At 43.2% G+C, this 14,991-nt stretch overlaps 1 protein-coding gene across 2 annotated transcripts in view; it reads left to right on the forward strand.

The window, feature by feature from the left end:
- Positions 1-209: 209 nt before the first annotated feature.
- PLXNA2 (plexin A2) overlaps positions 210-14,991 on the forward strand; it is a 771,921-nt gene continuing 757,139 nt past the window's right edge. For both annotated transcript variants that reach the window (XM_060231255.1, XM_060231256.1), the window contains exon 1: positions 210-635. The gene's annotated coding sequence lies outside the window, so the exon portion shown is untranslated. The remainder of the gene's footprint in view (positions 636-14,991) is intronic.

Here is a 14,991-nt window from a genome sequence, read left to right on the forward strand (position 1 = left end):
GGCTGGGGAAGGGTTAACCCCCTGTGACTGTATGTTAATGAGCTCCATGGTAATCAAAGGAGGCAGGCTTTAGCAGGCAGGCAAGCTGCCGCCACCGCCGCCGCGGCTGATGGGGAGAGATGAGCGTGCAGTGCCAGCCTAGAGCCGGAGGAAGGAGCGCACGCTGGCTGTGGTCCTGGCAGCCGGAGAGAGTCGGAGAGAGAGGGAGGCGAGGAGGGGGCAGAACCAGCAGCCCCATGAAGGAAATGGCACTGGCGAGGAGACGCCGAGGGAAGCCTGCCGGGAATTGCTGATGCCAGTCAGAATAGACCGGGGTGGGCAAAGAATAGCCCGGAAGACAATTGGCCAAATCAGATCTCCATTGGGCAGCCAGCCGCACAGAGACTTCGGTGGAATGACTGGCTGGCCGGCTGGCTGGCTGACTGGCTGAAGGAAGGAAGGAGCCGATCCAAGGAAGAACGAGAGAGACTTTAGGAATACAGATACATGCCAACGGTGGCGGACTTGCTGCTGTGGATTTCCATTCATTCGGGCTCTCTGTGGATTACCTCTTCGTAATTCCGAGGAGGAGTGGGGAGGAACTGGGAGCCCCCCCCCCCCCGCGCGAAAGAAACCAGAGGCATTCTTTAGCTTGGGTAAGTCACTGAAGCCGGGCGACCAGCCAGAGCTGGCAAAGGGGGCTGCCCATGCCTTCCGCGGACACCTGGTTCCCGCTTATTCTACGGGGGTGGGGGAGGACCGATTTCTCACCCACCTCCTCTGGACCCCCCACCCTTAATGCTCTTTGTAATACAGCAATATGATTTTAAAAGAACAGATATTTGCCCCACCTGACTCTAGGCACTTTCCCGTGGAATTTGATTCTCTTGATGACCGTTATAGCTTCATCACTCAGTGTTACTGGAGGGCAAACACGATTGCCTTTCTAGCTATTAAGACATCTGTCCCTGTAGAATCAGGTCTGTTTAGGGGCAGCTTCTCTAGAGGTTCTTAAAGATGGTGTAAGTTCTGAGGATTCTTGGGAATCAGTGTTCTGCTGCCCACAGGCTCCATCCTTCCAGAAATCTAATGGGCTGATGTTTCCATTAGCCATTGCCTCTGGTGGAGACAAGTGCAGCAAACAGGTTCAAAAAAAGTTCCCATTGAGATAAAGTGGTTGTTCATGGAGTGTTTTCCAATCCCCAGCAATACATATTTTATGAAAACATCTTTCCAAGTTTTAAAGCAGCTTGGAAGAAATGAATAAATCCATGTTTCAACAGGGGTGGGGAGAGGCAGCAGGATAAAACATTGTACATTTTCCCCAACCTGAAAAGTTGTTGGTGTTGTGCATAAGCACATCCTAGGATTGAGGCATTTTTGTGGGCAGAGCTCTTCTTTTCTCACTTTGCCCTGGTTAATCTGGGATGTCAACCTTTTGGACCTTCTTTTTAAGTTAGGTTGCTTCAAAACTTTGTGTTTCTGGAGAACTAGGTGGCTGATGTTCATACAACATTGGAAGGGAGCTCAGTGGGATTCTACATGTGAGAAGGAAAAGAGAAATCTCCTTGGGTTGTATAGTTCATTCAGCACGTGTTGAAAAAGTGTGTGTGTTTATTTCTGCATATATGCACATGTATCTGTCAAATGCTAGAATTGCATTTACCAGGATTTGATTTCCTCAGGGTTCAAGTGGTTTGTAGGTGAGAAGGGTAACATTAGCAGCATAGGACTGGTTGCACTATCACTGACTGGATAGCCCCACTGATGCCATCATCTCACCAAGTCAATGACCTACTTCTCCTCTATAGTCAAGAGACTGATGACTATATTCTGCACACAGCTACTGTCATTGCAAATCCAGCAGTATATCAATATCCTAAATGGCTAATTTCCTTTGTGATTTTCTCATTCCTCTGTATCTTCAGACTTTACAAACAGAATATTTCAGTACTGTGGGCTTTACATGATGAATACAATCAGCATTGACTTAGCAAGTGCAGTTGAGTCCAATGGGAGACAAAAGTTCAGTAGAGGGGTTTTTTTGCCATCTTGAAACTAAATACATAGCAAAAGGAAGTGCCTTGCTCCATCTATTCAACATTCACAGAAAGAAGCTGAAATAACTCATTTTGGTCTTAATTACCCAAGTTGCTTTATTTGATATTTATTTGTAGAGTCTCCTGTGGGAGCTGGTAACAGATCACAGGTCAGTATAGTGTAGGGGCTTGAGTGTTGAGCTAGAATTAGAGAGACCTGGGTTCAGATTCCCACTGAGCTCTAAAGACCCCTTGCCCTTTTTCTACTTCACAGGGTTGTTGTGAGGATATTACAGTGAAGGGAGAACAGTGTAAGCTGCTCTGAGTTCCTCAGGAGGGAATGATTTTTTTAAAAGTGCTATGCTCTGAACAGAATCCCCAGTTTAACAGAAATGTTTCCCTTTTCTCACCCTGTCTGACACTCCTCTTTAACCGTGTCTTCTGTTTAGCTTTTCAACAAAGAAGCTGTTTTTTCTCAAAACACAAAATAAATAATTACAACGATAAAGTTCTGACCAATTGAGGGCCAGAGAATAAATGACCTCACCTGCCTTTGGCTCTTCAGCTCTCTTTTGCAAATTGCATTTAATATTGGACAGATCAGCTCAAAAAGCAGCTAAATGGAAATGACTTTTGGAGCGGATTCTCAGTAGAGGCATAAGTATAGGCCGGGTCTCTTTTGTAATCTGAGTTCCCCAGTGTTGAAATGAATTGTAAAAACTTTATTGCAAGGTTGGATGAGGGCTTGGTAACTTGTTAAGTGTCTTTCAGCAGTGGATGTTCACTCTGCCTGAAGATAATGTTTAGAATGAAGAGATGCTACTCTAGTGAGGTTAAACTGAATTGTTGGCACTCAGTTTGATGCAATGTGTAATTCTCAAAAGTCGGGGCAAAAAGTGAGTTTATATATTTGACCAGAACTCTCCATAATGTTATACTGATGTACCATGCAGGGAGATAAGTGAGGAACTTCATGATGATAACTGCTGGGGCACCATACCTATCTATTCACAGGTGAGGCATCTTTTGAGTCCAAGCAGTTTCTGGACTCCATCAGAAATACTGATGTATTCGTCTCCTGTTTTCAGTCACACTTGAGTTCAGATCTTGCCCTGATCAACTGAAAGTTCACTGCTCAATTCCCATGCAAATCCTGTTTTGTCTGCCTGTCTGTCCATCTATTTCCAGTCAGCTTCCCTAAGATTTCCATTCAGTCTCTGAAAAACTCTCCTACCTGTCAGGCATCTTTTAAAACTAAAAAAAAATAATGAACACTCCATTGCTTTCCCAACCTGATCCAGTAGTGCTCTTGAGACAGACCCTTCTCCCATTTACACACAGTCTTGATTATTCAGCTGATCTTTATTTCATGGGCATGTTTCAAGAAATACACAAACGAGGGGGAAGGGAGGGAGAGTGGAAGATGGTGACATGTTTAAGATACACAAGAAAGGTGCTGGCAGGAATATAATCGTCCGTATTCTTCTGACATGAAATATTTATGGCTCTAAGTTGTAAAGAGGTTCTCTCCATCCTCCTTGCTTTACAACCCACCCACCCCATGAAATAATATTTAAACAATTCAACATGGGCCCTTCTTTCTGATGCTTTCCCCCCTCCTCACCCAGCTGTCTCTTCATGTAGCTTCACGCAGCTGTCTACATACAGAGCCTGGGGAGGGGGGGTTACAATGTACTTCTGTCCGTCACTGTAAATGGGGGAACCAGGAACTGTTAATCTTCTACCAAATCACTAAGAGACCCTACATTGTATTACAGTCTGTTAACTAGAATAATTCACATTTGGCTGGCCAGGAAAAAAGTCCACAAAAGGAGCTCTCCCCCAATCTTTTTCTTTCTGTTCCCTCCTTTTTTGATTTGAGGTATCTGATTTTCTCTTGATGATGATTGCTTAGACTTTCTGCTATTCATCGATTAGATCTGAATTGTCTTTATTCTGTGCTCCCTATTGGATCTCCACCCCCATCCTACAATTCAAACAGTGGTGAGCAGACAAAACTCCCTCAAGGGAATCATTTTTTCACTTAGTTATAAAGATTTCATGGCTAATTAGAGTAAATGTGGTTTTTAGAGAGTTAATCTCTTAACCAGCTTGGCTTGCAGGCCATGGCTCCTTATAAAAGAAAGAGAAGACTGAGATGGTGGGAGGTAACTGAAGTTTTCCACCCACACTGATGGCAGGGTCCATACTATCCAATATCCATCACCAAAGCCATTGAGTTGGGGTCACTGCTCTTCCCTGCTGTGTTTTCCTTCATAGATCAGGACACTTTCTGTTTTCATTTTTCCTTCAATAAAATGACAGCTCCCTGCCTATGAAACTCGAGACCTTAGAAGCTGGGACAAATGAAAGAAAGTTCTTTGTCTGTGGAAAAGAGGGTTGTTTTGAACTTCAGTGATAATAACATCAGAACAAAAAGGGATCAAGATAGTACATTGTCCTTGGCAGGTGGGTACTACTACCTGGCTTGGCTTTTAAGTGCAAATCCATCCACTGCAGTTAAAGAAAGCTATGTGGAGTAAGATGATGTAGAACATGTGAGATAGAATGAAAGAAAGGATGCTTCTCTGTGGACCAGACTCTCTGTTCTGCTACACACTGCCACTTTGAGCTTGGTCAAATCATTTAGCCCACCTGTCCCTCATGTATCCAAGTATATTGTCTCGCAGAGTTAATTTATGAACAAACAGGTTGAATTCGAGAGGCCTTTGGAACAAAATCCTTTAGTTTCAGACCAACCTCTTAGTTTTACTGCAAAGTGAAATTTAATCTAATGAGGGGAGAAGTAAGCCAATTCTTCCTTCAGCACCGATTCCAGGCCCAGCAAATCTTAAAAAAGCAAATCTTATCAACCTATTCAGGACTGAACAAGTGTTACTGGTGATATTTAATTCTGTTGATTTAAAATAAGTTTCCATATATGTTCCTGTCGGGCCTGCGGTCCAGTTTATGTTTGATATAGATTAGCTGTAACATTTATCACTGTGGTACAAAAACATCAGGGTGTTTCAGACCAAAGGCAGGCAAGATATCTGACCTTGCCAAAACAGAGACTGTGAATAAGAATGCCATAGGCTTTTATGTACATATTTATTTAAACATTTCTATACCCTTGTCACTCTTAACTATGCTCAAAATGATCCAAAATGTTTCATCTTTTCCTTTATGTGAATGAGTTGTGGACCTGCAATGCCATCTTTTCCCACTAGAGGGTGGCTCCTATAGATCAGGTTGATATACTGATGAGTAACTTTTGTTGGGAAGAAAGGGGACAACCTTATTATAAATTTGCCATGACTATGAAACTGATAAAATGGTCATTTTCTGTCTTCTGTGCATCTGTAATAGAAGGGTGGCATTTCAAATGCGTCTGACATACTGTTTTGTGGAGTCCTAGCTATGAATGAATTTTTTGGGGGGGAAAGGAATAGTATGTGTGAGCTTGATAAACGTTACTGGAATGAACATGGTAGCTGGAATGAACCAGGTTGGTATTTTTTCCTTGCCATTAATCAGGGGAGGGAGATCAACTTCTGAAATCTCCTCAGTATGAGTTCTTCTTTCTGCCTTCCTTGCTATGGCTGGAATGTGACTGTGAGGTCACTCTCTGATGGTGATAAAACTGTATTAGGAAGACACTGAAATGTTAACAGTACAGCAGCCCAGCAAACCAATGTTAAGAGTTGAGATGTCTTGCTCTAATCCAGTATAATTTAACCTTGCCAATTGTCTGCTGCTTGCTCTTTTGCCTGAATTATGTTCCATTCTTGCCTTTAATTGGCTGAGAGTAAATAGTGCTGCTTTCCCATGCTGACCAATAGGATGCTGCTGGCATCTCTGTAGGATGGTGCCTGCCACGGGTAGGGTGCTGAGAAGGAGTTGGCCTCCCTCATCCTTTTCTGCTCTAGCTCAGCTTGTGTTTCTGAGTTTAATCTCTGCTTCTCTTTGGGTTGAAATAGAACTGGGGGGGAGGCTGGAAATATGAAAAGAGAGATAAATGTATCATGTTATGGAAGTTTAATCCTGCTTTGCTGTGGCTAAAATTACATTCAGAGCTGGAGATAAAAGGCATTGGAGTAACATTATAAAGAGACCAGATCATCTTAAAAGGCAAAGCGATAGTGAGCTGTGTCAGACAAGCCATCAATCCGATGCTCACACACACACATGCGGGCAGTTCCCTAGAAGAGGGAGAGCAAATGAGGTGTGCAGCTGATTCCCTCCTGCCTAATATTGCTGACTAGTTACAGTGGGAGAAGAAAAAAAAGATCTTGGTTCCAAATATCTTTATCTGTATAATGACGGGCTCCCTGATGTGTGTCTGTCAGCCATTTCCTCCATTGCTCTGATTGCATGAGCAGAGTGAGCCTTGAGCCACAGGGTTTTGGTTGTAGCCATTTCACAATTAGCAGTAAATTAGCCGCATTGGGAATCATGGAAAGTGCTATGGTTGAGATTTGTAACCCAGATCACATGTCCATAGGGCTGCCAACTCTGGGTTTAGGGGAAGGGGCTATGGCTCAGTGGAAGAGCCTCTGGTTTGCATGCAGGTTAAATCCTCAGCATCTCCAGTTAAAAGGACCAGGGAGTAGGTGATGAGAAAGACTTCTACTTGAAGCCATAGAAAGCTGCTGTTAGTCTGAATAGAGAATATCGTGCTTGATAGAACAAGGTCTGGTGCTGTATAGGGCAGCCGTGTAGGAAATTCCTGGATATTTTTTTGGAGGGGAGTTGCTTGGGACAGCTGAGTGAGGGGAGGGAGCTCAGCAGGAATGTGATGCCATACAGTCTACCCTCAGAAGCTGGCATTTCTTCTAGGGAAACTGAAGTAGTTATTGTGGGAGAACTCCAACCTCCACCTGGATGTTGGCAAACTCATATATTGGAGTGTTTACCCAAGTCTTAGGGTAAACCCATGTGTGACTGTTCACTCTCAGAAGTAAAGAAGACCGCCCAAATAAGTCTGAACAGGAAGACAAGGTGAATGTGGAATAGTGGAATGCTTCCAGTAACTCAGGGTGATTCAGTGGAAGGAAACCATCATGCAGTTGAGGAGGGGCCATGGCTCAGTGGTGGAGCATCTGCTTGGCATGTAGTGACAGTGAACATAGGTGGAGAACATTGCTCCTGCTCATTTGTGGAACACTGTTCTTAAATTGTGAGAGGAGGGATAATGCCCATGCCTGTCAGAAGACCACCTGCCTGGTCTCACAGTGATGGGCAGCTCCAATGGCTTCTATAAATGCCCACTCTACTGATAGGATTGCATCCAGGCAAGGTTTCTCTTTACACTATCTTTCAATCAGCTTTTTCCCCCCTGAGGCCTTCCATTATATTGTAAGGTTGTTGTCACCACTCGTCTATGATCCATAATGAGTTTCTCCTTTCTTTTCTGACACTATACTGCCTTTGTATTTCTCATAGTGGCTGTTTCCAACTCTTCACTGTAGTTTGGTTGCAGCCAAAGACAAAGGGGGTCATTCCTTTATCCTAAGGTAGATTCTTCCATGTTTCCACTGTTCTCATTGCCACACCCTTCTCCCTTATATATATAGGGTTGCCAATCCCCAGGTGGGGGCAGGGGATCCCCCGGTTTGGAGACCCTCCCCTCACTCAGGGAAATGTCTGCTGGGAACTCTATTATTCCCTATGGAGATTTGTTCCCATAGAAAATCATGGAGAATTGATCTGCGGGTATCTGGGGCTCTGAGGGGGCTGTTTTTTTTTTAGTAGAGGTACCAAATTTTTAGTATAGCATCTAGTGCCTCTCCCAAAAATACCCCCCACATTTCAAAAAGATAGGACCAAGGGGTCCAATTCTATGAGGTCCAAAAGAAGGTGCCCCTATCCTTCATTATTTCCTATGGAAGGAAGGCATTGAAAAGGTGTGCCGTCCCTTTAAATGTGATGGCCCGAACTCCCTTTGGAGTTCAATTATGCTTGTCACAGCCTTGATCCTGGCTCCACCCCTAATGTCTCCTGACTCCACCCTCAAAGTCTCCTGGCTCCACCCCCAAAGTCCCCAGATATTTCTTGAATTGGACTTGGCAACCCTATATATACGCCTTCTGTCAGTACTACTGCCATTTGTACCACTGGATTGATACTATCACAGAAAGCTGGAAAGAGATTAACTGTGTGAGCATACGTGTAGCTTCCCCAACAGACAGGCAGTATGATGCATCACAGCCCTCCTTTTGCTTTGAAGTTAACTTCCCCTGCTTCAGGAAAGTGAAAGGTGACATCTGGGTAAATATTATAGTGACCTCTCACCTCCCACTCCTCCTTCAGTTTCTTCTTTCTTATCCTTCCTTAATGAAGTGATCAGAAGGCCTGGAGCTGTGTGGCACAAGGAGGGAAGAATGCAACTCTTGCCCCAGAACTATTTCATTTTGTCAGAGGTTGGTGAAAGGAAGGAAAGTTCCAAATTTTAAGTCAGACTGCTGCTATTTCAAAGCCAGTGGCTAAACAGGAAAGGAAAGTCTCCTTCCTAGTTGCCCAGAGTGATTGTGAGCCTGGACGAGCGTTAGATAAGCATTTTCTCAGCCTCAAAGCACTACTGTTTGGTCACAGAGGAGTGGGGTGGCTGCAGCTTCCTGGCTGGATGAATGCATCTGAGGTTTGAGGTTATCAAATCTTCAAAGTTGGCTCTTGGGGAAATCTCTGTAATTTTGTGATAGTGTTCCCCCACTCCCCACAGCAGAATGCTACATTTGAATGCTACAACTGCTAGGGACTCAGCTTCTGGAGACTTTTGCCTGTTCCATTAACACGGTGCGTGCCCTTGGGCTGCTCCTGGGGGCCTGTGTATGTAATTGGGGAGGATGCTGCTGCATATAAGTGACAGCAACAAGGCATGGTTCTAAATAACCAGAGTAAGGAACTGCTTGTTGGTGTGTCACATCTGGCAGAAGATCAGAGCAGGGAACAAATAGATTCAAGCAGATATTTAGAAGGTATAAGAAGCCATCTAGTAGAGCCAAGGAAGTCCACTCATTAGAGACAATCAAGGGACAGGAAAAGGAGAGGTCTATTTGTGTTCATCCTCACTAGGATAGAACAAGAATGAACATAAATTTTGCATACAAATTCCTATAACAGTACTATTGGCAATATGTGATTAGTTGATATAGCAAAGTTGCACAGTCAGGGAAGCATGGAATCACATGCAGTAACTCTCTTCCAGTCAGTAAATTGTAGCTGGAAAAAAACCCTCCTTACTTTTATTGAAGCTTATTGACATGCATTTTGTAGAAGAAATAGAAGCCTAATCTTAATACTGTTCCCTAATCCAGCTACACATGTGTTTAAGCAAGAAATCACGAGTGTGCCCTTGGCTGAGCTGAAGATCAAGGTAAGCAGTTTAAGACATTAGTGCCATGAATAAAACTTTGTTAGTCTTAAAGATGCCATTGGCCTAGACGGGTAGGGAACAGTGGTTCTCCAGATGTTTTTGCCTACAACTCCCATCAGCCCCAGCCATTGCCCATGCTGGCTGGGGCTGATGGTAGTTGTAAGCAAAAAACATCTGGAGAGCCACTGCTCCCCACCCCTGGACTAGAATAAAGAATATAATAGGTAGATCATTGGTCTTTGAGATTATGACTGAATTCTCCTGAATAAGAAGCTCTTCCACTCCTGAATAATGTACGGCTAATTAAATGAAATGGGCAATTGTAATAAGCAACTTTCTGGTACCAGATTGTTTTATAATAATAATAAACACTATATAGCCATTAGAATGTTCAAAGTGGTCCATATAATTCTTACAAAAACCTGTAGTGTGGACATATTATACCCAAATGGCTGGGGGGGGGGGTAGGCTGTGTGAGAGAGTGGCTTGTCTAAGACCACCTGTTCAGTTTATGGATGAGGCAAGTTTTAAACCAGGGACAACTATGCTCAAATTGTGCCAGCCCCTGTCAGCTCTTCTATTGGAAAGGCAGTTCTTATATTCACTCATCATAGTCACTGATCAGCATAAGGCACTAGAACTCCTACTGCTCTTTACCAGTTTTCAGGAAGCTGAGAAAAACAGGAAACTTCTAGAAAGCAGAGCTTAGTCACAGGCTATTCTGCATGAAAAGGCTCTCAAGGAAGCTGACCTAGGCTGGTTTCTTCCGTATCCTGGCCGTGGTGAGACACTGACTCACTTTGGAACAGTCTACTCAAGTTTCCAAGCATGATCTCTTCAGGAAAAAAATGCTTCCAGGGGACAGTTACATGCTTGCTTGAACTGCTGTTTATTTTTGCTCCATCCTCTTTTATGGGGGCAGGAGGGATCCTATGAATTCAGTAGAGTTTCTGAATTTGACAGTTCACTATATAACCCTTAATCAGAAAATGTAGGCTCCTCATATTACTGGATGTACTGTATGGCAGCCTGAGAAATATATTAGTGAGAAAGAGAGAAAGAAAGAAATCACACTTGCCAACTGTACCACTACCCTACACCAACACTTCTGAGGAAAACACATTTGGTAGATCTCATTGATGATCACAACTCAGTTATAATTGGGTGAACTCAGCCTGAAAGGAACCTTTACCAAGCAAAGTCATCCCAATGGTTACGCAGAGTTAGCTCCTCTAGATGTGAGGATATGGATGACTGTTCCTGTCTGATCTTCTTGATACCTCTAGTGTGATTGTCATGGGGAGAAGTATACAAACAGATTAGGATTCAGAATAGGATCTTGCATTCCTCTAGTCTATCACTGAGTCCATCATTCTTCACTCTATCTCCCTCCCCGCCACTGCTGTTCAACTCTGTTGTTTTCTTTTTAAAAGCGTGAGCACTCCCATCTATTCTTCATTGCATTTTTAGTGTTGTTCAGATGACCGAATATACTTTAAGCACAGACAAATGGAAAAGGCCAAGGTGCATTTTAATAGCTCTGGTATAGGTTTACAGGGCTGCTAATGAAGCTTTAATGGTACCTGAATGATTTTGCAGTGCAGAGGGGAAGGGACAAGAGCCAAACTATGCTGCTTATGTCTTCCACAAGAGTTCCATTGCATATCTCTGAACCACAGGCCTGCACAAAGTGGGACACATCATGTCAAACTTAACCCTCTAGACAAGGGCTGCCAAGTATTTGTCAAGTTGCATTGTTTTTGCAGTCTCACCCCGGAAGCAAAAATAGATTTATCATGCCTCTGGTGTGCTGCCAAACAAGGAAGATGGGTTGACACATGTCCTACAAAAAGGCAGAATGCCCTTCCTGAGCTGCTTTTGGCAATAGCTAAATGTCGTACTCAGTAACCACCACTAGAGGACTCACAGTTATTTTAGACAGCCCACCCCCCTCCATTACCAGATACTTCAGTGGAAAGATGCAAATATAAGGAAGTCTCAATATGTTTAAACCGGGCTTGTGGTAACAGAGGCAGACCAAACATTCTAGAAAGTCTTTCACCATTCATTAGTAGACCAGAGGACATAGCCACAGTGGAAGTGAAGTCTCAGCCCTACGTGGAGCTATAGACCTTCTAAGCCGATAGACAGCAAGGCTGATCCATGACAGCTTTAAAGCTGTACATCAATGGCAGAGAGCCTGCAAATGCTTCGTAACCCTTTTAAAGAGCAGTCTAGGAATTCTTATTTGCTTGGTTGCTCTCTGTGTAATAATACGCTGATAGAAGGGGGCTTGTGTGAGGCAGCTTTTTGAGGCATAGAAATCACACAGCACGGGCAATTCTAGTGCATCAGTTCCACCAAATAAATTCTCTGCCTTGGAGGTGGTCACAGATTGTGGCAGCCTAGGCTGCAAAGCACCAGAACCAATTCTCAGGAAGATGAAGGCAGCTGTTGTTGAAGGACTTGGATGCCTGTTTTGTTATTTTTTTCAAAAGAGAGAAATAGGTTATGCCACAGGGACAGCAGGCTGGTGGGAAGTTTTACTTTAAAGCCTTCTTTCTTGGAAAGTTAGGATATCCAGATTGTTGTGGTGGGGGATTGTGAATGGACTTTACCATTGCTAATCTGGCTTCCTTGAAGTAATGCCTGGTGGCTTTTTCTTCCACTGAGCTCACCTCTGGACTTTTTTGAAATCCCACTTTCAACAGATATTCTGATTTTCAGTGTGAGGGCCCTAAGTAATTTAACTCTCCTTGACAATCACTGGCCACATTTTTTAAAAGCTCTGCTGGGTACTTGAAAAATTTTGTCTCCATGAGAACAAATCAGCATGTTCAGCCTTCAGAGGTTAGAAACAGCTATATCCATGAAATTGCTAGCAGAGATCAGACAAAAGAAATCCCAGAGATTGGTGTGGAGGAACATCACACTGTTACACAGTAGACACTTAAATCTTTGACTGGTCAGTGCCACAAATGGAAATGACCTGAAATTACTACATGCCTTCTCTCAAGGCAGTATTTTTGTTAATTGTTTGTTTGCAGAGTAATTTTGTTTTGTTTCTGGGGGGTGGTTGTACATTTTCCCAAGCCACAGTGTCTTGTTACTGGGAAATGATAACCTATCACCCAGCTAGCCTTCCATTGCTCTTGCCACTGTTGTATAGAATCTGGCTCTGTAAGGGTTAAGGGAAGCTATTGTAGAGTGTCTGTGGCATCACTCTGTGAGGAGAAGTTCACAGTACTGGAAGCCACTACCTTCCATCCGCGTCTCACTGCCTGTAACTAGACCAAATAAGGCTAATATGTTTGCTCTAGTGGGACAAATGGATTCTGTACAAGGGACATTTGAGATCAGGAGATTTGAGATCAGGAAGATATTTTGGGAGAAGGCTTAAAGCCCTTCTCTCACAGCACAGTCCCAGTTCAGTATGGGGTAGTGGCCAGAGCATTGGACTAGGATCTAGAAGACACAGGTTAGAATCCCCACTATGCCTTGGAAGTTTGCTAGGTGACCTTAGACCTGTAGCTCACAATATAGTTGCAAGGATATAATGGAGGAGAGGAGAATGTAGTAAGCTGCTGTAGGTCACCATTGGGGAGAAAGTTATAAATCAAATAAGTAAAAAAAAAATTGAATTGAGCCCAAGTGTTTTTTTTTAATAGTGGGAGCTTGAGACGTGGAATTCCCAGCAATTCATCCCCCCCCCCACCCCCGTTTGCATATGCAGTACGAGAAGACAACTGATTCTGACTTGTGTCTGATAATTGGTCTCGATTCTCCACCCTGCCGCACTGCTGCCAATCTCCAAAAAAGGCCTATGGTCCAGGGGCTACAAGTAAAAAAGTTTTTGTTTGTTCCTCTGGAAGAGCTGCTTATTTCCAGTTGACAAGACCTACATTTGTCTCTATCCATACACATACACAGCACTGACTGCAGGCCAGAGAATGCAAGCAAAATGTACGCTCCTGTGCTTAGCAGGTGTAGCATTAAAAGAACAAATAGCTGGTATAGTGTCGTAGTTATAGTGTTGAAATAGTGCTGGGGAGATCTGAGTAAATCTTGGGACAATTTTTCTCTTTCAGCCTAACCCACTGTTATAGGAATAAAATGGGGGCGGGGGGTGGAAGAACTATGATCAGCATCCCAAGCCTGTTGAGAACTGGACAAGATCAAATAAAATGTAATGGATAAGCAGACAGGTGCCAATGCCATGCCCTTGTACAGAATCAAAAACACTCTGCAAGCAAGTGAGCTAGCAACGTGATTGGCACAAGCAGTTTGGACAGCCAGGTCTATACACATAAATCTTGGGTGGTAGCAAGATCTGTATAACTCTATGATTGGAAAAATCTGTTGGCTCACTCTCCCTTCCCTTTGACCTTCAGTTCAAAGGATGCAAGAACAATGGACACATCCAAAGAATACTGGATGTTATTAATGTTTCAATGTGGATTAGTTATAACAGCTTCATTAACAAATAAACATTTGGGAAGATTTGATTAGTTACTATCCAAGTGCATATCCCTAGCAATTAATTGCTGAACTCTCCAGTGATATTGCATCATCATTAGTGTAACCAATAAATGATTAATGTTTATTAAGAAACATTCTCTGTCATGTTGAGTTAGCCTTCCTTCTTTTTTGTGTTTATAACTGCGTCTAATGTTGAAAAATGTGATAAAAAAACTAGAAAAATCCTGAGATTTACAGGTGGTTGTCCCTATTCACTTCTCTGCTAAGCACCAATTGTGGGAAAATAACAAAAGCTTGATTTTTCTCATCTTCAAGCCGCCTAGCTGCTAAATAGGATACCATGTCAATTTCCTTGTGGCTCTGTTAGATTTGCTATCTAATAGGGTATTTTTTCCCAGTCACACAGGAGTGGGAATTGCATGACCTCCTGGTGCAAATAAATGGATTTGTATTATTGAATGCCTGACTGGGTCTGTATTTAAAAATGGGATTATCCAGATACATGCCAGACACAAGCATTGGGCCATCAGTATTTCCTTTTGGGCATTGGCAATGTTTAGTTTTCTTTTCTGATGTATTGGTGAGGTTCCCCAGCTCAACAAAAAGCATACGGTTATCGAGAAACTCTAAATCAAACCTGTTGTGACTAAGCAGCAAAATGGAGAAGAGCTTTAGGGATGACTTGTTCCAAGTCCAATTTTCCTCCATCCCTGTGAAGAACTGTACAAATAAGTAGGTTCTGACAGATTTGTTGCATTCCATGTAGTGCTGGGTCCACCTTCTCAGGCCGGATATAGGAAGGAAGTGACTCAGTTGCTCTATAGTAGCTTTTACAGTGGACAGAAGACTGAAGCTTAAAGTTATAGTACCAATGTGTTATGATTGTCCCTTGGATTACAGACCAGCCCATCCAGTCTCAGAGGCTTGTTTTGCCTCCACCGCAAAACATTATCCCCTAGGAGTGAATGGGCAGCCATTCACTAATTTTGCACAAAATAAATGTGTATACTTGGAGATCATAGCTCTCTACGCCCATGGAAGGAAGTGAGATTGTGTGCGCTGTCCACACTCCAGTCTCCATATCTGCAATTATGTCTCTGGGTATAGAGATTACAAATA

Source organism: Heteronotia binoei, chromosome 2, assembly GCF_032191835.1.
Source record: "Heteronotia binoei isolate CCM8104 ecotype False Entrance Well chromosome 2, APGP_CSIRO_Hbin_v1, whole genome shotgun sequence".
NCBI classification, from domain to species: Eukaryota; Metazoa; Chordata; class Lepidosauria; order Squamata; family Gekkonidae; genus Heteronotia; species Heteronotia binoei.